We start from the raw sequence: 24939 nt of genomic DNA on the forward strand, positions 1-24939 counted from the left end.
GCTTACTTCTCTATCTAGCTAGAAATATTTCCTCAAAGCCTTTTTACATGTAATATTATAAAGAAGGCATTTGTATTATCCTCTGTTACAGCAGTGCTCAAGTTCTCAAACTTTTTGATCACAGGATGACTTCTTTACACTTCTAAAGCGAGATCCCTCAAAGAGCTTTTGTTTATGTGGGTTATATCTATTGATATTTACTGTGTTAGAATTAAAACTGAAAAAATCTAAGCTATTTATTCATTCAAAACTAACAGTAACCCAATTACATGTTAATATAAAGGGCATTTTTAATGAAAAATATTTTCTAACAATTTTTTTTTTTTTTTGAGATGGAATCTTGCTCTCTCGCCAGGCTGGAGTGTGGTGGCGTGATCTCGGCTCACTGCAACCTCCGTCTCCCAGGTTGAAGCAATTCTCCTGCCTCAGCTTCCCGAGTAGCTGGGACTATAGGCACATGCCACCATGCCCAGCTAATTTTTGTATTTTTGTAGAGACAGGGTTTCACCATGTTGGCCAGGATGGTCTCCATCTCTTACCTCATGATCCGCCCGCCGCGGCCTCCCAAAGTGCTGGGATTACAGTCATGAGCTACCGCACCTGGCCAACACACAAAAAAATTTTAGTAAGAGTAGAATTCCTTTACATTTTTGCAAATCTCTTTAACATCTGACCTAATAACAGACAGTTGGATTTTCATATCTGCTTCAGTATTCAGTTTGTTGCAATATGTTTTGGTTGAAGTTTGTAAAGAAAATTCAGCCTCATAATTGCATAGTTTGAAGGGAGGAGTATTTCACTGATTTTTTCAGATAATTGTGGATGTTCTTCTTTCCTATTACACCAAACTCAACAAGCAGAAATTTCTAGTTACTTGAAATATGAGATTTGAAACTATCTTGTTACATTAAGATCTGTACATTAAAATGTACTAGTCTCAGCCAGCACAGCGGCTCATGCCTGTAATCACAGCACTTTGGGAGGCTGAGGCTGGAGGATCGTTTTGAGCCCAGGAGTTTGAGACCAGTCTGGGAAACAAAATGAGACCCGTTTTACAAAAAATCAAAAAACTAGCCAGGCATGGTGGCATACGCCTGTGGTCCCACCTATCTGGGAGGCTTAGGTGGGAGGATTACTTGAGCCCAGGAGTTCAAGGCTGCAGTGAGCTATGATTGCACCACTGCACTCCAGCCTGGGTGGCAGAGTGAGACCCTGTCTCTAAAAATAAATTAATAAATAAATAATAGCATAAAAACAGGTAAGGTAATACTTCTTAAATCTTTTTTTTAGTTCTTTTTTTTTCTGAAGGGTAATAACTGTCTAGGTAGAGCAGGCCCTTCCTCATTAGTATAAGAAACTGGTGGAACAGGAAGTACTGGTAATTGGAAGCTTGAATGTTGGGACACATATAGGAGTTGGTTTATATAGGAGTTGTGATCTATCTATCTATCTATCTATCTATCTATCTATCTATATCACAGTTTCTTTATCCATTCGTTGATTGATGGGCATTTGGTTTGGTTCCACAATTTTGCAGTTGCGAATTGTGCTGCTGTAAACATGCGTGTGCAAGTATCTTTTTTGTATAATGACTTCTTTTCTTCTGGGTAGATACCCAGTAGTGTGGGATTGCTGGATCAAATGGTAGTTCTACTTTTAGTCCTTCAAGGAATCTCCACACTGTTTTTCATAGTGGCTGTACTAGTTTACATTCCCACTAGCAGTGTAGAAGTGTTCCCTGATCACCACATCCACACCAACATCTTATTTAGTGAGATTTTTAAAATGCCAAGCCAATATGTGGAATGAGGCTCTCGACAAATAATTTTCTGTTTATTTCATTTAAAAACTACTTTATTATTTACATATCCCAAATGTACTTAAAAATCGGCAAATTTACTAGAAACCAAAAAGTAAAACTGTTTAATCATTTTTAGACATCTTCAAAATATATCTCTTCATAATGAAAGTGTACAAAATCAGCAAATCTGCTTCATTCAAATGCCCTAATGTATTCTTATAATCCTATATGTCAATTTGGAAAATGTGAGCTCTTTGAGTGATCCACATTAAAATCTCATAGCAGTTCTAGCAAACTTGTAAAAATCTTAGTGAAGGTACTCTAGAACCAAAACAACTAGTTTTTATATACAGGAAGTAAAAATCAGGAAAATCTTCTGTCTTCATGGTAATGAATTCCTGTGTTATAGCAATGGTAGGTTCTCTCAACTCTTTCTGCCTTTCTTAGAAAGAAATCAGAAAAAGTTGAAAATGAAAAAAAATTTATGAGACATCATCAAGCTATAATCAAATCACCATTTTTGTGTTATCATATGGGGTTTCTTGATTATTTTCCGTGGTGAATGTCACTTGTGCTTTCTTTCCCCACTAGTGTGTGCTTGCTGCTGATGAAGTAGTATTTAATCAGAAGGAACTGGAGGTTAAGGAACTGAAGAATCAAGTGCAGATGATGGTACAGGAAAACAAAGGGCATGCTGTATCTTTGAAAGAAGCGCAAAAAGTGAATAGACTGCAGGTAGAGTTTCTTAATGCATCTAGCTCTGTAGATTTTCTGGAAATAGTACCTAACTAAACACAGTAGCATTTTAAATGATAAATGGGAACTTAAAAAAAGGATGTTCATTTGAAGACTTCTGAACATAGGCACCTGAGAGAATTATTAGTTTTTCCTTTAAATCTGCTTAAATGGAAACATTTTTATTGTTGGCCTGACTTTGGTTTTAGAAATATAAAGATAATACCCAGGAAATTAATTTATAAATCATACCATGGTTATTTTTCCATACTTTTCCTTCCTGTTGTTTGCCAAGGTATTAGGAAATGCAGTATTGTTAGGAGTTGGATGGTAAATACATAATTTAAACTTTAAAATGTATTAAATTATCCTCTTATACCTCGTGAGTGATTTGCTTTTTAACTTTGCTTACATCTTTCAAATTTTCTATCCTAGCTTTCCTATTATATTAACATGGATATGTCTACAGTATAACGTAGTATGCCTCTACATATTATACTCCCTGGCTGTGGCTTCTCCCATCACCCCAAATAGTTAATATCATTTAAAGCCTTTAGCTTCCTATCAGGGAATAACTAATGCCCCGAGAAATAATCTGATCCAGCACACATCAGATTTTGATTTTCACGTTGTTTGATTTTTGTTTTCTTTTTTAACCCTTCTAATTGTATTTTGTTGTTGTTTGTTTTTGTTGTTGTTTTGTTTGTTTTGAGACAGGATCTCATTCTGTTGCTCAGGCTGGTGTGCGCTGGCACAATCACAGCTCACTGCAGTCTCGACCTCCCAGGCTCAAGTGATCCTCCCGCCTCAGCCTCCTAACTGTGACCACAGGGGCATGCCACCGTGCCCGGCTAATTTTCTGATTTTTTTGTGGAGACAGGGTCTCACTGTGTTGCTCAAGCTGGTCTCGAACTCCTGGGCTCAGTGATCCTACCACCTCAGCTTCCCAAAGTGCTGAGATTGATTACAGGTATGAGCCACCATGCCTGGCCCTAATTGTATAATAATTTAAAAACATAAAACTAAAGTATATACAAAACAATACATATTAATCAGTGATTTATCACACAGAGAACAGCTGGGTAACCACCACCAGGTCAAGAAATTGCTAACTGCCAGCGCCTCAAAATTTTTAGTGCCTCCTTACAATTATTATTCCTCCCTCTTCCTCAGAGAGCCACTCTCTTGACTTACATGGTAATCATTTCTTTGCTTTTCTTATGGTTTTACTATCTAAATATGTATCCTTCAACACTACAGTTTAGTTTTTGGAATTTTTATTAATTTATTCAGTATAGCTTATTCAGTATCTGGCTGCTTTTGTTGAACATTATTATGATTTATCCACTTTTTAATTGTAATATTTTTTCTGTAAATTCTAATATTTTATCTGTAATGTGTGACTGTGGTTTGTTTAGTTTTATAGGTACATAGGATTTTATTGTATGACTATACCACAATTTATTTTCTGTTCTACTGTTTGATGGACATTTGTGGCTTTCTGTGAAATTTTCTCGTGAATTTTCAGTGTCTCTCGGTGCACATGCACATACATTTCTTTCAGATTTGTGCCTAGGAGTTGAATTGCTAGGCCATAGGGTAGGTATATCTTCAACTTTTGTGGGTGATACCAAATTGTTTTCCACTTTATACTCCCACCCAGCATTCTCACTATTCCATGTGAGCATTCTCACTGTTCCATATGCTTCTCAACATTTGTTATTAATTTTTAAATCTTAGCCAATCTGGTAGGCATGTAGTATCATTTTATTGTGGCTTTAGTTTGCATTTCCCTGATGACTAGTGAGGTTGAGCATTTTTTTCATATGTTTTTGGCTATTTGGATATCCTCCTTTGTGAAGTACTCATTCAAGTCTCTTGTTTGTTTTTCTATTGAGTTACCTGTCTTCTAGATTAATTTGTAGAGTTTGTTGTATATTCTGGGTGTGAGTGCTTTGTCACTTACATGATTGCAAATAATTTTTCTGTGGCTTGCTTTTTACTCTCAGTGGTATCTTTGATGAAGAGTTATTGTAATCAAATTCATCAGTCTTTTCCTTTATGGTTAATGGTATTTGTTCTCTATTTAATAAGTTTTTCCTTTCCCCAATTGTTTCCTCTGAGGATACTTTCTATATTATCTTCCAGAAGCTTTATTGTTTTGCCTTCCACATTTAGCTGTATAGTCCTCCAGGAATTGATTTCTGTGTATGGAGTAAAGTAAAGATCAAATTTCATTTTTTAAACATATAGATATTCATTTGTTCTAGCATCATTTATTGGAAACCATCTTTTCACAATTGTTTTGAGTGCTATCTTTATCATAAATCTATCTTTATCATAAATCAAGGTCCATTTGTGCATGACTCTCTTGTCTATTTCTTGGCCTTCTATTCTGTTGGTTGATTTGTATCTCCTTGAGCCAAGATCACATTTCTTGTTTATTGTAGGTTTATAATAAGTCTAGATATTTTGTAGAGCAAGGCCTTCTGCTGTTCTCCTTCCCTCCCCACTCCCCAGATGTCTTGGTTGTTCCATATAAATTTTATTTTAATTTTTAAATTTTTTAAGTAATTACTTTATTGAGATATAATTCACATACTATAGAATGCAGCCCTTCAAATATACAATTCAGTGATTTTTTATGTATTTACAGAATTGTCTAACCATCACACCATCTAATTTTAGAATATTTTTATCACCCCAAAATGAAAATATTGTATCCACTAGCAGTCACTCCTCATTTTCCTCCTTTCCTCAGCCCCTGGCAAAAACCACTTTACTTTCTACTTCTATGGATTTGCCTATTCTAAATATTTCATACAAATGGAATCATACAGTAAGTGGCCTTTGTGTGTGACTTCTTTCACTAAGTACGCTATTTTCATTTATTTATTTTTCATGGTCAAATAATTTTGTATGTTTCTGGGATACAGTGTAATGTTTTGATGTATGTATACATTATAGAAAGATTCAATCAAGTTGGTTAACATTAACTAATTAACATTGAATTACATTTATATATCTGTTTAGAATTAATGAACGTATTTTGATTGAGTCTCCTAATCCATAAGCATGGTATAGTTCTCTATTTACTTAGATTTCCTTTGTTTTTTCTCAGTAATGGCCTACATTTTTTTGTGCAGAAATATTGCAAATAATTTATAGATTTCTTTTTAGGTACTTGATTTTTTTCTGTCACTGTAAATGGAATCTTTAAAAAATTTTATTTTTCAAATTCCCCAATTGTTGGTATGTGGAACTGTACTAATTTTTAGATATTAATACATTATATATCCAGCAACCTGACTAAACTCAGTTTTTGATCAGGAGTGTCTACAGTTACCATCAGGTGGGGAGCCTTCAAAATTCCCAAGATAAATGGAAAAGATCCAAACTTTTTGGAAGTAATTTCTTTTTTTTGTTGTTTTTGAGATGGAGTCTCACTGTGTCACCCAAGATAAGAGTGCAGTGGCACAATCTCCGCTCACTGCAACCTCTGCCTCCCAGGCTCAAGCGATTCTCCTGCCTCAGTCTCCTGCGTAGCTGGGATTACAGGCACCTGCGCCACGCCTGGCTATAAACTTGTTTTTGTTGTTTTTTTGTTTTTTTGTTTGTTTTTTGAGACAGAGTCTCACTCTGTCATCCAGGCTGGAGTGCAATGGCATGATCTCGGCTCACTGTAACCTGTGCCTCCTGGGTTCAAGTGCTTCTCCTGCCTCAGCCTCCCTAGTAGCTGGGACTACAGGCATGCACAACCATGCCTGGCTAATTTTTTTGTATTTTTAGTAGAGACAGGGTTTCAACATGTCAGTCAGTCACTTCTGACCTCAAATGATCTACCTGCCTTGGCCTCCCAAAGTACTGGGATTACAGGCGTTAGCCACCGTGCTCGGTCTATACTTGCTTTTTAATTCTAATATTTTATCTGTAAATTCTTTTGGATTTTCATTTATAATTATGTCATCTGCAAATAATAACAGTTTCATTTCTTTATAATCTTTTCACCTTCTGTATCTTTTTCTTCTATATCTTCTATATTGTATACTTTAAATAGTTGGATTCTATAGTATGTGAATTTTGTCTCAATAAAGTTATTATAAAAATACCTTCTTGTATTTGCTGGGATCTCCAATGCAGTGTTGAATACAAGTGGTGATAGAAAGCATCCTTGTCTTGTTTCCAATCATAGAGGCAAAGCTTTCAAAATTTCACTCTGAAGTATTATATTTTCTATAGGTATTTTTAATTTACCCTTTCCCAAACTAAGGAAATAACTGAGAATTTTTATTATGAATGGATATTGATTTTTATCAAATGATTTTTCTTTATCATATGATTTTTCTTCCTTATTCTGCTAATATGGTGAGTTACACTGATTGACCTGATTTTTTTTTTTTTTTTTTTTCGAGGCAGAGTCTCACTGTGTCACCCAGGCTGGAGTGCAGTGTTGTGATCTCGGCTCACTGCAAGCTCTGCCTCCCGGGTTCATGCCATTCTCCTGCCTCAGCCTCCCAAGTAGCTGGGACTACAGGCGCCCGCCACCACGCCTGGCTAATTTTTTTTTTTGCATTTTTAGTGGAGACGGGGTTTCACTGTGTTAGCCAGGATGGTCTCGGTCTCGATCTCCTGACCTTATGATCTGCCCACCTCGGCCTCCCAAAGTGCTGGGATTACAGGCGTGAGCCACAAAGCCCAGCCGATTGATCTGATTTTTAACCAATCTTTTATTCCTGGAATAAACCCTTTTTGTTGTTGATGTTGCGATATACTGTTGTATTGGGGGTTCCCCAAAACCACCCTCAGATTGGATGACGTACTAGGAGAACTCAATATATATTCATTCTCCTGGCTAGGATTTATTACAGTGAAAGGATGCAGAGCAAGATCAGCAAGGAAAAAGACACATGGAACAAAGTCTGGAGGAAACCAGGCACAAGCTTCCAAGACTTGTCTCTCAGCAGAGTCACAGAGGATGTGCTTAATTCCCCAGCAATGAGTTGTGACAACACCTATAAAATGTTATCTGGCAGGGGAACTAAGTAGACTCAGTGCCTATGGGTTATATTGAGGATGCGTGGGTCATGAAGGCACCCTTTGCCTAGCCCAGACTACCAAAGTCCCAGACTACAGGGAAAGCAGGTGTACACCATAAACCACATTGATTGTGCAAATAGTTGAGCACAGTGAGTCAGTATTATCAGAGTGTTTAAGAACACTCCCAAAATCCAAGCTCTCAGACATCTGACAACCTCATAGCAGATCTTCTAAAAGATAGCAGTCAGGTCTGCTGTGTTAACTCTTCTGCACAATTGACCTAGATTTGGTTTGCTAGTGTGATGTTTATATTTGTCAGTAAGCTTGTCCTATATTTTTCTTTCTTATAGTATTCTTGTCAGATATTGTAACAAGTTATGCTGGCCTCATAATATAGATTATTTAATTCCTCCTATACCTGGAAAAGTGTGGGAAAATTGGTATTATTTCTTTCTTAAATGTTTGGTTGAATTAGCCTGTTAAGCATTTGGGACTGGAAATTTTCTTCGGGGGTATGTTTTATGAATTAAATCATATTAGTATTTTCTTTTCCTCCAGTTTTGATAAGGTTTATTTTTCTAGGAATTTGACCATTGTATATAATTTTCAAATGTATTGGCATAAGTTTGTTTATGATAGTCTTTTATTCATTAATATCTTTAGCTGTGTAGTCACATGTCCGCTTTTTCATTCCTGATTATTTGTGCCTTCTCTCACTTTTTTTCTTGCAGTTTCACTAGCTAGTAAAATTACCAATTCATTAGTCTCTTCAAAGAGACAATTTTTGACTTTGTTAATCCTCACTAGTGTATGTTTGTTCATTATTTCATTAGTTCACTATTTCACCAATTTCTGCCCTTTATTATTTAATTCCTTCTACTTTTGGGGTAACCTCCTGCTATCTTTTTAACATCTTTAGATGAATATTTAGTATATTGATTTTTAGCTTCTCTTCTTTGGTATATGCATTTAACATTACATATTTCTAAGCTTATCTTGACTTGCACTCCACATTGAGCTCAAAATGTTTCCTAATTTTCATTGTGACGTTTTGATTTGTGAATAACATAGTTATTTTATTTACAGGACATGGGGGATTTATTTTTGTTTTATCAATTTTTATTGCGTTGTGATCAGATAACATACTATCTCTGATTTCAGTCCTTTGAATGTATTGAAACTTGCTTTTTGGCTCAGAATAAGGCAAATGTTTGTAAATGTTACAGAGGTACTTGAGAAGAATATGCATTCTGCAATCATTGGGCACTGTTAATCCTACTACTCAAATCTACATTTTTTACTCACCTTTGAAGTCTTTTTGTTATATCAGTAATTTATAAAGTGATGTTAAAATCTCCCACTATGACAGACCTCCACTCTGTCACCCAGGCTGGGGCACAGTGGCACGATCATGAGTCACTGCAGCCTCGACCTCGTGGGCTCAAGCAATCCTCCCACTTCAGCCTCCTGAGTAGCTGGGACCACAGGCGCACACCACAATGCCTTGCTAATTCTTGTATTTTTTTGTAGAGAAGGGGTTCTTCACCATGTCGTCCAGGCTGCTCTCAAACTCTTGGGCTCAAGTGATCTACTGGCCTTGGCCTCCCAGTGTGCTGGGATTACAGGTGTGAGCCCTACTGTGCCCAGCCCTACTATAATTTTGGATTTGTCTTATTTCTCCATGAAGTGCTGATAGTTTTTGCACTACAAATATTGAAGCTGTGTTATTAAGTGGACACAAATGTAGAATTGTTATACCATCCTGGTGAATTGCTCTTTTAATCATTTTTACCTCTTCTTATCTAATGAGTTTTGCCTTAAAGTCTACCTTGACATTACTATAGCTACACCAGCTTTCTTTTGATTAATATTTACATGGTATCTCTTTTTCTATCTTATTTTTAATCTTTCTGTGTCTATTTTAGATATGTTTCTTGTAAGCAGCATATGGTTAGATAATTTTAAAATCCTTTCTGATAGTCTTTATCTTTTAGTTGCATTATTCATTTATTAATTTAACATAATTACTGTTTTGGTAAAAATCCACCATTGTGCCTTTTATTTATCCTTCCTCGTCTGTGTTCCTTTTTCCCTCCTTTGGATCATTGGTTATTCTTTTTCTGTTGTTTTCTCCACTAACTTAGAAGTTATAGTTTTACTCTTTTTTTAGTGGTTATCCTAGAGAGTATACCATGCACCCTAATATTAATTGGTACTTTTATCCTTTTCCCAGGCAATGTAAGAACTCCATTGAATCCTTTGATGTTGTATATTTTAATTATCTGAATACGTGATTTTTAAGTAAGGTTGCATTTTTATTGCTCAGCATTTATACAATGAAAACGTAAGGTTTTTTTTTTTTCCTATTTCAACATTGTAGTACATGTGAAGTATTAAGATGAATGAGTGTTTCTTATTTACATAAATTTGTGCTTGTAAAACAAAGATTGACATTAGAGCTTTCTAGATTTGATACACTTCAAAAATTTTCTTTAGAGGATACACAAAAAAAACTAAATCACATATACACAAACACACACACACATTCCTGATAAACAATTTGTTCTGCCTTTGATTTCCAAGTTCTCCTTCCTCTCAGGACTATCAGTTGGCTATCTTCTATCTGTCTGCTTTTGGCTTCCTTTTTCACTAAGGCTTTCACTTCCCTGCACTTGTTACCTCCTTCTGCCTCCTTTGCTGCAAACTCTGCTGCCTACAATTCTTTCTCCACTTTTTGAACTTTTTTGTTTCTTTTTACTTTTTGGATTTCACTCAGAAAGTTCATACTTTAATATAAAGATAGCTAATCAAAGTGCTTCAGGTTGGCAAAGCAACCAGTCACAGTGGATGGGGTGTTATCTTTGAGTATTTGACTTTTGACTTTTTTGGCTGTGTTTGTTGCTCCTTACTATTAAAAAGGTTTTACCACTCAGAACAATGTTAGTTACTTGTGAACACCAGAAGGCTAGTCTCTGGATAAATGAGAATTTACTGTATTATTAAAGTAGTTATGAGTTTGGTCAATGTAAAATTCGTTTTTAATCATAATCTAAATGTACTTAAGTGCTCTATTTTAAAATTTTTCATCTCTCTTCTACAAAGAATGAAAAAATAATAGAACAACAACTTCTTGTGGATCAACTGAGTGAAGAACTAACAAAACTTAACCTGTCAGTGACTTCTTCAGCTAAAGAAAATTGTGGAGACGGGCCAGATGCCAGGATCCCTGAAAAGAGACCATATACTGTACCATTTGATACTCATTTGGGGCATTATATTTATATCCCATCAAGACAAGATTCCAGGAGGGTAAAGTCCAAACAATCTTTTCCTTATTTTGAGATTAAAAAAATTTTAGCCATGTGTAATATCACAGTGTATTTATACAGTCTCAGCAGATTTTTTTTGTTTGATTTTATGGAATTTTGTGTATACCTTTTAAGCATACTTCTTTCTAATAAAAAACTAATAAGAGAATACACAGTTACATTTGGAGGGAATAGTTGGATGGAGATAATGTCTATACTTCATCAATGTGAAAAAGGTATCCTTTGCCATATTTTCAGACATGACCAAGTTTAATATCTACATGAATTTATTTCTTCCACAAAGTTGAGATGTTAGAGGATATTTATTTCAACTTGTTTGGTCTGTCATTATTTTTGAAATAATATTTATATGCTATTCAGTCTTACCAAGTAGACATAATCAAGACAATATAAATATCAATATAAATTTTAGTTTGTGGTTGGTAAATATATACACACACAGTTTTAAGAATTATCAAAGAATCTCTATTATGGAAAAGACTTAATTAGCAGATTCATGAGTTTTGGTTTAGCAGGTTCATGAATTCTGGTTTCTGTTTCCTCATTTTATGAAGGGAAATGATTTGTTCACGTGAGATCCATCTGGTTGTTACAGTCAGAGGGATAAGAAATGAAAGGCAAATGATACATGAGCAGTGCCATGGACTTTGCATCAGGCAGCCTTGGGTGGTATGAATACTATAATAGCTCTGGACATTTGGTTTTCTTTTTTACAAAAGTCAGATTTGGAGAATGAAGGTACATAGATTTTCTTAAATAATGCAGACCTAATGGTTATAGGACACTTACCTTTTTCCTCAGTTGATAATTTAAGAAATTTTAAAAGGAAATTACAATCCCAGAGAACGAAGTTGGACTCTGAACAAAAGGTTTTATTATTTGCTCCTTAAATAATTCCCAAACTCTCACAAGAGAAAACTAGATGCCTGCCAGTTATGGGATAAAATAGCCATGTCTAGTACGTTGTATTTGTTAGATCAGTACTTCTTGAGTTGGTTCTTCCTTAAAGAATTCCCCTCCCTCATACCCCATTGGGAGGCCACCTAAAAAACTTTACGCCCATCTATCATGATGCTGATGTGACAGATGATCTAATTAGGTGACTGACAGCAGAAGCACAAAAATCAGATATAAGATGATTTTCAGAATCAGGTAGGATTTTTTAGGAGAGAATACATGACGGGGGCCTATTGTCAAGTGATTAAATCCCAAACACCATGTGATACTCATATTCCACTATATGTTATAATTTTAACAGCTTATAATAATTTATATTGGTAAATGGACTGTCTCCTCTAAGATTTTATTGCCTTTTGTGAGAAGTCATCTTGAGGTTTGGTTACAGAGATGGTGCAGAGGAAATATTTTGTAATAGAAACCAGAACAAAGGTATAAAGGCAATTTCTAATTTATTGTTGTTGTTTTCCAAGGTCATTTTTTTTTTTGAGAATTTAAAGTGCATTTCCAATAGAAGAATGTTGTACTGTAGAAAATTCCCAGGCTAGCCATACAATTTTGTCCTATGACATATATTAAATATTTTTCCTAGAGCCTTAATTCAGCTATACCTAACTACCATGTATAAAGAATTAAGTATATACATTGTGGTATTCAGATTAGGAATATTGCCCTGGCAGAGGGAGTGGAGACAGCTCTGGGTTTCTTCCTGTGGTAGGATTTGGATTGGAGGGGATGCAGACCTTTGGCGGCAGCACCACAGTTCTCCAGGTGTTCTGAACTGGGAAGATGGGGAAGAGGGCACATTTGTTGGGGTGTGTCTGTGCTGTGTTTAAGAGCTAGGACGTTTTCCATGTGTTCTTTTGGTTTCATTTTTGAATACTGTTTTCTGTAAGTGAAGATAGAAGAGTTGTCCAGAAGAGAAGGAGCTGTGTGGATTCTGAAAGAAGTATTTGTCTGTGAGGCACAACAGTATTGTTAAATTAATTTTGACCTTTGTTTGAGGGGAGCATTTTCCAGTGATTGGCTATTTTAAGAGTGCCAATCTAATAACCCCTTTAAAAGCACTTAGAGTAATAGGATAAAATTAGACTTTTAAAATATCACTTTTTTTGTTGTTGGGTGGGGGAATCACTTGCAAGGTCCACACAAGTCCACCTATGTACTCTCTGGATCGAATATTTGCTGGATTTCGAACACGAAGTCAGATGCTGTTGGGTCACATAGAAGAACAAGATGAGGTCCTCCACTGCCAATTTTCTGATAACAGTGATGATGAAGAATCAGAAGGCCAAGAGAAATCTGGAACTAGGTATGTTAAATATACACTGATTTAATAAATATTTAGAATTATATGCTGCAATAAATATAGAAGTGTAGGTTTTTTCCATTGGAGTATATCTTTTATGTTTAATAGAAGAGTAGGTAACTTTTGCTAAATGTACTATCATCTAATGTGTTATGAAAATAGTATTTGAACACAAGTCATCAGTCTTATAACTGAAAAATAATTTTGCTTTTAGAGCTTTTATAGTAATGAGATTCTAATTTTCAGAGGGTTTTTTTTTTTTTGGATTTCCTTATTCTGCTGCCACATTGGCAACAAACATGACTTTTCTGCTGGATTCAACATGGATGGGGGGGCATCCTTTTATTTTGAGCAATATTAGTAACATTCTGTTTTTATATGTAATTAATAATTTTTTTAACATTACTTTCACTTTTCGGGGAAACTAATTTGAGGGCAGATTAGAAAACACTAACAAATAAGTTAACTTTCTGATTTTTTTTTAAGATGTAGAAGTCGTTCATGGATTCAGAAGCCAGACTCTGTTCCCTTGTTGAATTGAGTGATACTCAGGATGAAACACAAAAGTCAGATTCGGAGAATGAAGGTACATAGATTTTCTTAAATAATGTAGACCTAATGGTTATAGGACACTTATCTTTTTCCTCAGTTGATAATTTAAGAAACATCCAGGAATTCTCAAAGACCAGAATTTGGTACAAATGGTTTCCTAGTTGGTAGAACTTCTTTTATGTTCTCTGTTTTACCTCTTTTACTCCTTAATAAAAAAAGATTTTCTATCAATTAATTATGGCTAGAGATATAGGCTAACTCCCTCAGAATAAGGATTTTTATATTCAGACCTGAATTGATATGCTTTGTATTCCTGATGATGTTAAAATACAGTATTGTACTAGGTGTCTACTCCTTCACTGGGACTTGTGCCTAACGTCAATGATGTATTTGGCATTAGAGCCCAATTAGTGTACTGGGTGTTGGTAATGTTTTAGTACACAACTGCTAAGAATTTTTATGCATCAATAACAACATCAAAAACATTTATGAGCCACGCATAGTAGCTCATGCCTGTAATCCCAGTGCTTTGAGAGGCTGAAATGGGAGAATTGCCTGAGGCCAGGAGTTTGAGGCCAGCCTGAGCAACATAGTGAGATTGTCTCTCTACAGAAAATTAGCCGAGCATGGTGGTGTGTACCTACTCAGGAGGAAGGCTGAGACGGGAGAATCGCTTGAGCCCAGGAGTTCGAGGCTGTAGTGAGCCGAGATCACACCACTGCACTCTAGTCTAGGCGACAGAGCAAGACCCTGCCTCAAAAAAAAAAAAAAAACAAACTCCTACTACCCTATAGTTTTCACAACTTTTTTTTTTTTAGACGAAGTCTCTCCCTGTCACCCAGGTGGGAGTGCAATGGTGCAGTGTCGGCTCACTGCAGCCTCCGCCTCCTAGGTTCAAGCGATTCTCCTGCCTCAGCCTTCCAAGTAGCTGGGACTACAGATGTGTGCCACCACACCCGGCTAATTTTTGTATTTTTAGTAGAGATGGGGGGTCTCACTATGTTGGCCAGGCTGGTCTCGAACTTCTGACCTTGTGATCTGCACACCTTAGCCTCCCAAAGTGCTGGGATTACAGGCGTGAGCCACTTTGCCCAGCCGGTAGTAGTAGATTTTGTTAACTCATCTCTCTTGGTCAATGCGTGGTTGACCCACAAAAAATAAGGGAATAGGGAATATAATACAAGTGCTACACTTTGAAAATATGGAGCATCTCTTTAAGAATCTATATGTGGCTTTATGAGCCAAAAATTTAAGTATAACTAAAATAAATTTCAAAATGTGGAAATAACAAAGGTAAATGCTACTCAAGCAGCCATGCTTGAACTGTTTGTTACTGCTCTGCAACCAGGAAAAAAAACTTACGTCGGAATGTAAATGAGCTTACACTAGTTCCTTCCTTGAGAAAGTCTGGCTATGAAAAAAATGTCACCTGAACTAAAGCAGTGTGCTTAGTGACATAGTTGATTTACATTCTGGTGCAGGACAGTAACAAACAGTGCTAGACCACACTCTGAGTAGCCTGGTATAGTCTGCATTCTCCAATTACAATAAAAGTAGAAGTTGATAGGAAACAAATTCACCCCTCTCTCCATCTGGAAATTTTACACTTATCTCAAATAACTCATGTTAAAGGCAATGAAAAACTGTGTGTCTGAACCTATGGGATATTAAGAAAGAATATATACATACATGTATTAATTTGTAAGAAAATAAAAACTCTTACTGTAAGCTGGAATGCTAGAGTCCCAATTGCTGTGTATTTTTTCCCCTTTTTCCTCCCCTTCCTTTTTGTCTCTTCCACTGCCACCTCTAAATTGCTTTTGAGTCTGCTTTTCTTTTTTTAACTCTACTTCTGTTGAATATTTTACCAGCAGATAGTTTTATTTCTCCATTTTTTTTAAAAGATTTAAAGATTGATTGTCTCCAGGAGAGTCAAGAATTGAATTTGCAAAAATTAAAGAATTCAGAACGCATACTTACTGAAGCTAAACAAAAAATGAGAGAACTTACAATTAACATCAAGATGAAGGAAGATCTGATTAAAGAATTAATAAAAACAGGTAATAGTATCTTGTGAACCAGCTTAAATGAGAAAGAAAACTTCTAAAATTGCTTCTGATGTGGTAACAGTTACTTTAGTTTTTGAAGCTCAGGTCTATCCACTTAGCTTGGATTGGTGTAACAAGGTGAGTTTTTAGGCCAATATGTGGAGGTTAGTTATCAGAAGAATTTTGTTCTTTTGGGATTTCACCTCTGAATTGTTCTAACTGGTGTGAACTCTGCATTGTGCTGAAATTCTGTGGCACTTAATGTGCCAGTTACAACATGTTTATTTTATTTTTTTGAGACAGGATCTCACTCTGTCACCTAGGCTGGAGTGCAGTGGTGTAATCATGACTCACTGCAGCCTTGACCTCTGGGGCTCAACCAGTCCTCCTACCTCAGCCTCCCAAGTAGCTGGGACTACAGGCGTGTGCCACCATGCCCAGCCGGGTTATTTGTTTTTTGCTTGTTGATTTGTTTAAATTCCTTCTAGATTCCGGATACGAGAACTTTGTTGAGTGGATAGTTTGCATATATTTTCTTCTATTCCATAGGCTGTCTGTTTATTGATAATTTCTTTTGCTGAGCAGAAGTTCTTTAGTTTAATTAAGTCCCACTTGTCAATTTTTGTTTTTGTTGCAGTTAGTTTTGAGGACTTGGTCATAAACTCTTTCCCTAGGTTTTCTTCTAACATTTTTATAGTTTGAGGCTTTACATTTAAATCCTTAATCCATCTTGAGTTAATTTTTGTGTATGGTGAAAGGTAGGGATCCAATTTCACTCTTCTGCATATGACTAACCAGTCCATCCCAGCACCATTTATTGAATAGGGAATCCTTTCTTCATTGCTTATTTTTGTTGACTTTATTGAAGATCAGGTGTTTCTAAGTGTGTGGCTTTATTGCTGCATTTTCTATTCTGTTCCATTAGTCTATGTGATCTGTTTTTGCAGAAGTATCATGCTGTTTTGGTTACTGTGTCCTTATAATATAGTCTGGAATCAGGTAATGTGATACTTCTGGCTTTGTTCTTTTTCTTTAGGATTGCCTTAACTATTTTTAGGTTCTATATGACTTTTAGAATAGTTTTTTCTAATTCTCTGAAAAGTTACACTGGTAGTTTTGCAGAAATAGTGTTGAATCTGTAGATTGCTTTGGGAAGTATGGCCATTTTAATGATATTGATTCTTCCAATCCATGAACATGGAATGTTTTTCCTTTTGTTTGTGTCATCTCTGATTTATTTCAGCAGTGTTTTGCAGTTCTTCTTGTGAAGATCCTTCACACCCTTGGTTAGATGTATTCCTGTGTATTTGTGTGTGTGTGTGTATGTGTGTGTGGCTATTGGAAAAGGGATTGTGTTCTTGATTTGGCTCCCAGCTTGAATATTATTGGTGTATAGAAATGCTACTAATTTTCATACATTGATTTTGATCCTGAAATTTTACTGAGGACATTAATCTGTCTAGGAACCTTTTGGTGGAGTCTTTAGGGTTTTCTAGGTAAAGAATCATATCATCAGCAAAGAGATAGTTTAACTTTTTATTTTTCTATTTGGATGTCTTTTATTTCTTTCTCTTGCCTGACTGCTCTGGCTAGGACTTCTGTATTATGTTGAATAGGAAAAGTGAGAGTGGGAGTCCTTGTGTTGTTCCAGTTCTCAAGGGAAACGCTTCCAGCTTTTGTCCATGCAGTATGATGCTGGTTGTGGGTTTGTCATAGATGGCTCTTATTATTTTGAGGTATGTTCCTTTGATGCCCAGTTTGTTGAGGGTTTTTATGATGAAGGGATACTGGATTTTATCAAAAGCTTTTTCTGTGTCTATTGAAATGACTGTATGGTTTTGTTTTTAGTTCTGTTTGTGTGATGAATCACATTTATTGATTTGCATATGTTGAACTAAGCTTGTTCCCCAGGATACCTTGATTGTGGTGCATTAACTTTTTAAAGTGCTGCTAGATTCAATTTGCTAGTATTTTGTTGAGGATTTTTGGGTCTATGTTCATCAGGGATATTGGCCTGCAGTTTTCTTTTCTCACTGTGTCTTTGCTGTATTTTGGTATCAGGCTGATACTGGTTTTGTAGAATGAGTTAAGGAGGAGTTGCTCCTTCTCAATTTTTTTGAATAGTTTCAGTATAATTGGTAGAAGCTCTTCTTTGTAAGTCTGTTAGAATTTGGCCATGAATCTCTCTGGTCCAGAGCTACTTTTGTTTGGTAGATTTTTTATTACTGATTAAATGTCAGAACCCAATATTGGTCTGTTCAGGGTTTCAATTTCTTCTTGATTCAATCTTGGGAGGCTGTGTGTTTCCAGGAATTTATCCATTTCTTCTAGATTTTCTTGTTTATGTGCGTAGAGGTGTTCATTTTAGTCTCTGAGAATCTTTTATATCTCTGTGGGATTGGTTGTAATGTCACCTTTGTAATTTCTGATTGTGCTTATTTATATCTGCTCTCCTTTTTTCTTTGTTAATCTAGCTAGCAGTTTATCCATTTTGTTTATTTTTTCAAATAACCAACATTTGGTTTTGTTGATCCTTTGTGTGAATTTCATTCAGTTCTGCTCTGATTTTAGTTATTTCTTTTATTCGGATAGCTTTGAGGTTAGTTTGTTCTCATTTTTCTAGTTCCTCTAGAAGTGATGTTAGATTATTAATTTGAGATCTAACTTCTTGATGTAGGTGTTTAGAATCATAAACTTTCCTCTTAACACTGCTTTTACTAACAAAGAAATTCTAGACTTAAATTGAACACTTGACCAATTGGACATAATAGATATCTAGAAAATACTCCACCCATCAACCATAGGATATATATTTTCTTCACATGGGACATACTCAAAGATTGACCATGTGCTCAGCCATAATGCAAGTCTCAAAAAATTAAAAAAGATTGAAATTGTACCAACCATACTCTTGGACCACAGCGGAAAATAGAAATGCCAAGAAGATCTCTCAAAACCACACAATTACATGGAAATTAAGCAACTTGCTCCTGAATGACTTTTGGGTAAACAATGAAATTAAGGCAGAAATTTAAAAATTATTTGGAATAAATGAAAACAAAGCCACAACATAACAAAATCTCTGGGATGCAGCAAAAGCAATGTTAAGAGGGCTCTGTGGTTTTGACAGTGGCAGCTTCATTGCACAGCTGTAGCTCTTGCAAGATGGCCCATCCTCCCCAGCTCTGCACTATCTGTGCTCCGGTAACACTATTTCCTCCCCTGCATCTTCAGCCTTAGAAATGGTAACAGAGTCCCACTGTTGCAAGCTCTAGGTGGCTCAATGTTCTTTGCTTGGTCCTTTCATGAAGGAACTCTTTAAGTAGTTCCCTCATTAAAGACTTTTCATTTGATATATTTAAGCCTCATGCCTGTAATCCCAGCACTTTGGAGGCCGAGGCAGGTGGATCACCTGAGGTCAGGAGTTCGAGACCAGCCTGGCCAACATGATGAAACCCTGTCTCTACTAAAAATACAAAAATTAGCTGGGCATGGTGATGCATGCCTGTAATCCCAGCTACTCGGGAGGCTGAGGCAGGAGAATCGCTTGAACCCGGGAGGCAGAGGTTGCAGTGAGCCGAGATCGCACCACTGCACTCCAGCCTGGGTGACAGAGTGAGAGTCTGTCTCAAACAAAACAAAACAAAACAACCCCATTAAAATGGGGGGGCAGCGAAGGACATGAACAGACACTTCTCAAAAGAAGATGTACAAGCAGCCAACAAACATGAAAAAATGCTCAACATCACTAATAATCAGAAAAATGCAAATCAAAACCACAATGAGATACCATCTCAAACCAGTCAGAATGGTTATGATTAAAAAGTTAGAAAATAACAGATGTTGGCGATATTTCTGTGAACAGGGAATGCTTCTACACTGTTAGTGGGCATGTAAATTAGTTCAGCCACTGTGGAAAGCAGTTTGGAGATTTGTGAAAGAACTTAGAACAGAACTACCATTAGGCCCAGCAATCCCATTACTGGGTATATACCCGCAGAAAAATAAATCATTCCACCAAAAAGGCACATGCACTTATGTTCATCACAGCACCATTCGCAATAACAAAGACCTGGAATCAACCTAGGTGCCCATCAGTGGTCGATTGGATAAAGAAAATGTGGTACATACACATCATGTAATACTACACAGTCATAAAAAAGAATGAGCTCTTCAAAACCAGCCTGGCCAACATGGTGAAACCCTGTCTCCACAAAAAAAATACAAAAATTAGCCGGGCATGATGGCAGGTACCTATAATTCCAGCTACTCGTGAGGCTGAGGCTGGAGAATCACCTGAACCTGGAAGGTGGAGGTTGCAGTGAGCCGAGAGCTTGCCATTGCACTCAAGTCTGGGCAACAGGGCAAGAACTTATCTCAAAAAAAAAAAAAAAAAAAAAAAAGCTGGTCCAGGCACGGTGGCTCACGCCTGTAAATCCCAGCACTTTGAGAGGCTGAGGCAGGCAGATCACCTGAGGTCAGGATTTCGAGACCAGCTTGGCCAACATGGTGAAAACCTACCTCTACTAAAAAAATTAGCTGGGTGTGATGGCTCACGCCTGTAGTCCCAGCTACTTGGGAGGCTAAGGCACAAGAATAGCTTGAACCCAGGAGACAGAGGTTGCAGTGAGCCGAGATCTCGCCATTGCACTCCAGCCTGAGCGACAGAGCGAGACTCCATCTCAAAAAAAAAAAAAAAGTGAGCTCATGTCCTTTGCAGCAACATGGATGCTGCTGGAGGCCATTATCCTAAATGAAAAACAAAACAAAACAAAACAAAACACACACACACACACACACACACACACACACACACACACACACGAACAGAAATCCAAAAACTGCATGTTCTCATAAGTGGAAGGTAAATATGGGGTACTGGTGTACATAAAGATGGGAACAGTAAACACTGGGGACTACTAGAAAGAGGAGGCAGAAAGGGGTGCAAGTGTTGAAAAGAATTTATTGGCTATTATGCTTACTACCTGGGTGACGGAATCATTTTGTACCCAAAACTTCAGCATCACACAATATACCCATGTAACAAACCTGCACATGTACCCCTGGAATCTAAAATAAAAGTTGAAATTATATGTAAGAAGAAAACCACACAGAGCCCAAGTAAGGAGGAATTGGTGGAATTAATACTGTCACCACTGTCTCCTCTACACTCCCCTGGCTAAACCCGGCCAGCAGTCAGTTGATAAGGGAGCATAGGTAACACAATCCGTGGCTTCCAGGAACATTGAGAAAGGCAGAGAATGGCAGAGAGTGAATCTTGGATGGTCAAATGGAAAACAACTAGCAGAGATACAAAAGAATGTTTTATTGAAAGAATAAAGAAAATAGACCACAGAAGAGAAGGAAAAAGTCAAATATGACAGGAATCTTCAAAGAGAGTATTAATTCTGTTACCCTTCAGTCTCTTAGTTTTTCTTCTTGTAGTAGGTATATTCATTATTTTTCCCCTGGAACCTTATTATTGTCCTCATTTCTTAATGTTTTAAGTATAAATGTTTTAACTATCATAGATGATTTCAAACATAGTAGAGTGATATAATAAACTCCCATTACACCACCCAGTTTCAACAATTAAAACACACTTGGCCAATCTTCTCTATAATTCAACTCTTTCCCTCTACTCAGATTATTTTAAAGCAAATTCCAGACATTATACATACATATTTCATACATATAATAAAGATGACTCTTTAAAACACAGATATAAGATCATTATCAAATCTAAAAAAAAATGAACCATATTTAGCAGCTGAATATCCAATTATGCAGTCAGCTTTTACAGGTTCCTGATTTTCTTACAGAATTTGTTTTTACACTTTACTTTGTGAATCAGAGTCTCAATGAGGTGTGTGTGTGTGTGTGTGTGTGTGTGTGTGTGTGTGTGTGTGTGTGTAGTTACATATATGTTGCCCAGGCTGGAGTGCAGTGGCATGATCTTGGCTCACTGCAACTTCTGCCTCCTGGGTTCAAGCGATTCTCTTGCCTCAGCCTCCCAAGTAGCTGGGATTACAGGTGCCCATCACCATGCCCAGCTAATTTTTTTGTATTTTTAGTAGAGACAGGGTTTCACCATGTTGGCCAGGCTGGTCTCAAACTCCTGACCTCAGGTGATCCACCCACCTCGGCCTCCCAAAGTGCTGGGATTACAGGTGTGAGCCACTGCGCCTGGCCGAGGTCCATGTATTTTAACTGGTTGATATATCTTTTAATCTTTATGTCCCCCTTCTATTTTTTTCCTTTTTCTTTTCTTGTTTTTTAATATGCCTTACAACTCAACTTTTTGTCAAAAAAAAATAAAAGCAAGATTGTTTTTCGCAGGCTAGATTTTCTGGTTGCATCCTTAGGGTTTTTTGTTGTTGTTGATGTTGTTTTGAGATGAGTTTTTGCTCTGTCACCTAGGCTGGAGTGCAGTGGCACAGTTATAGCTCACTGCAGCCTTGAACTCCTGGGCTCAAAGGATCCTCCTACCGCAGCCTCCTGAGTACCTGGGATTAGAGGCACGTGCCACTATGCCTGACTAATTTTTTCAAGTTTTTGTAGAGACAATGTCTCACTGTGTTCACCCTACTAGTCTCAAACTCCTGGCCTCAAGCAATCCTCCTACCTCAGCTTGCCAAAGTGTTGGGATTATAGGCGTGAGCCACCGCACACCAGTCGTAGGGTGTCATTTAACACATTCCTCTAACCTTTTCACTGGAGTTTAATTTAAAGTCTTGATCAGATTCCTTTTTTTTTTTTTTTTGGGAAAGACTGTTTCACAGGTGGTGCTACCTCTACCTTTTTCCCTCAGGAGGCACTGTGTCTAGTTGCGTGTGTGTGTGTGTGTGTGTGTGTGTGTGTGTGAGCAGTTGATGATGACAGTTGCCTATGTTGATTAATTTATTAGGAATTGAAAAATGGTGATGCTCTAATTTTACCATTCTTCTTTCTTTATTAGAGGGAATATAACTATAAAGAGAAACTTTTCATCATCAACTACTGGGTTACCCTGTGGTACAAGCAATATAAGAAAGACAAAATAAATGCTTCATTCTTTTCCCTTTAATTACCAGTTTTCAGCATAATGAGTTAGTTTCCTAACATCCTCCAAAAATGACCAATGGTATTTTTTTCTTTAGCATCATTATGAACTCATTGATTTTAAACATATTTAAATATTTTAAACAATATTGAAATATTCGAGGTATTCAATTCCTTGAAGATATTATTGTTATTCATGTTAAAATTTCTCCTTCTTTGGCCAGTGAAAGTCTATTAAAGTTGGTTTCAGGTTCCTTTAATGCAAACCTAGTAGTCTTTGATAGCTTTGTTGTTGTCTGGTATTGTAAGATATTCCAGCCTCATCTTTTACTTTCCCTGCCCCAAACATGGAATCACCAATTTTGCCAAGGTGTCTTGGTGCTCTTTCCTAATCAGTAGGGAAAAACCCAGAGACAGTGACCAGCTGAAGAGCAATGAACACCTGAAGTGGCTAGATTGGGGTCTCTAAATAGCATTTTTTCAGTAAATCATTGCTTCTAGGCATTGTAAAATGTGCTAGAGAATGATGGTAAATTGCAGAAATGGACACAAATTCCTCTCCCTCCTGCATACCCCATGTCTCTTTGTAATGTGGCTTTGACACTTCTACCATTGAGAGGCGTGCCTCTTTACACCTTGAATCTGCACTTGGCCATGTGACTTGATTTAGCTAATGGAAAACAGCAAAGGTGACAAAAGCAGAGACTTAAAAAGCACATGTGCAATGGGGCTTGCTCACCACACTGCTGGGAACAAGCCTTGATTAAGCTCCTAGAGAATAAAACACCACATGGAGAGAGGCACCTGCCATCCTAATTGTCCCAGCTGCAGCACAGATGTGAATTATGCCATCCTACAATCCGTCCCCAAACTAGCCAGCCAAAACCATAAACTAGCCAGCTGACCCATAGAATAATGAGAAATAAAAACATTTGTTGTTTTACGCCATTAAGCCTCGAGGTGGTTTGTAAAACCCCAAAAAAGCAAAAGCTGACTGATATAAAAATATGTATTTTTTCTTTTTTAAAATTATTTTATTGTTGTTATTGGTTTTAAGTTCTGGGGTACATGTGCAGGATGTGCAGGTTTGTTACATAGGTAAACCTGTGCCATGGTGGTTTGCTGCACCTAACAACCCATCACCTATGTATTAAGCCCAGCATACATTAACTCTTTTCCCTAATGCTCTTCACCTCCGCCCCCTGCTCTCCCCTGACAGACTCCAGTGTGTGTTGTTCCCCTCCTTGTGCCCATGTGTTCTCATTGTTCAGCTCCCACTTATAAGTGAGAATATGCTGTCTTTGGTTTCCTGTTCCTGCATTAGTTTGCATAATGGCTTCCAGCTTCATTCATGTCTCTGCAAAGGACATGATCTCGTTCTTTTTTATGGCTGCATATATTCTGTGGTATATATATACCACATTTTCTTTATCCAGTCTATCATTGATGGGCATTTGAGTTGATTCCATGTCTTTGCTATTGTGAGTAGTGCTGCAGTGAACATACACGTGCATGTATCTTTATAATAGAACAATTTATATTCTGGATTGCTGGGTCAAATGGTATTTCCTGTTGTAAATCTTTGAGGAATCACCACACTGTCTTCCACAATGATTGAACTAATTTACATTCCCACCAACAGTGTAAAAGCGTGCCTAAAAAATATGTATTTTAAAGATAAAATATGTATTGACATTAACACTTTAAACTAAAACCCAAATCTATAGCGTTTTTTTAAGCCCTTTATTGATCTTTCACTGAAACTTCTTTCTCCTACTCTAAAAATTCCAATTGTAAACAAAATAAACAGAATAACTCATTTGTTTTATCTCGATCTACATATAAAGAGGTCTCAGAATGATAATACTAATACAACCTCTGTCACAGGTTACATTTTGTGGAGCAGACACTGAGATGGAATTTGGGGTACAACATGAGAAAGAAGCGGGGATCAGGAAGAACTGAGCAGAAGACAAATTAATATGATACCGTATGATCAGGCCATTCAAAACTTTGGCCAACCTAGCAGGGAATTCTGGAATGAGTAATACCCGTCATAGATGTCTCATGTTGGGCCAAACTGGTCAGACTTTATATTCCTATCATACTTGGCCACCAGATGTGGGCTGT

At 36.9% G+C, this 24939-nt stretch overlaps 1 pseudogene; it reads left to right on the plus strand.

Moving 5' to 3' along the window:
* LOC736002 (kinesin-like protein KIF27) overlaps positions 1-24939 on the plus strand; it is a 53924-nt pseudogene that overhangs the window by 20151 nt on the left and 8834 nt on the right.

This window comes from Pan troglodytes, chromosome 11, assembly GCF_028858775.2.
Source record: "Pan troglodytes isolate AG18354 chromosome 11, NHGRI_mPanTro3-v2.0_pri, whole genome shotgun sequence".
NCBI lineage: Eukaryota > Metazoa > Chordata > Mammalia > Primates > Hominidae > Pan > Pan troglodytes.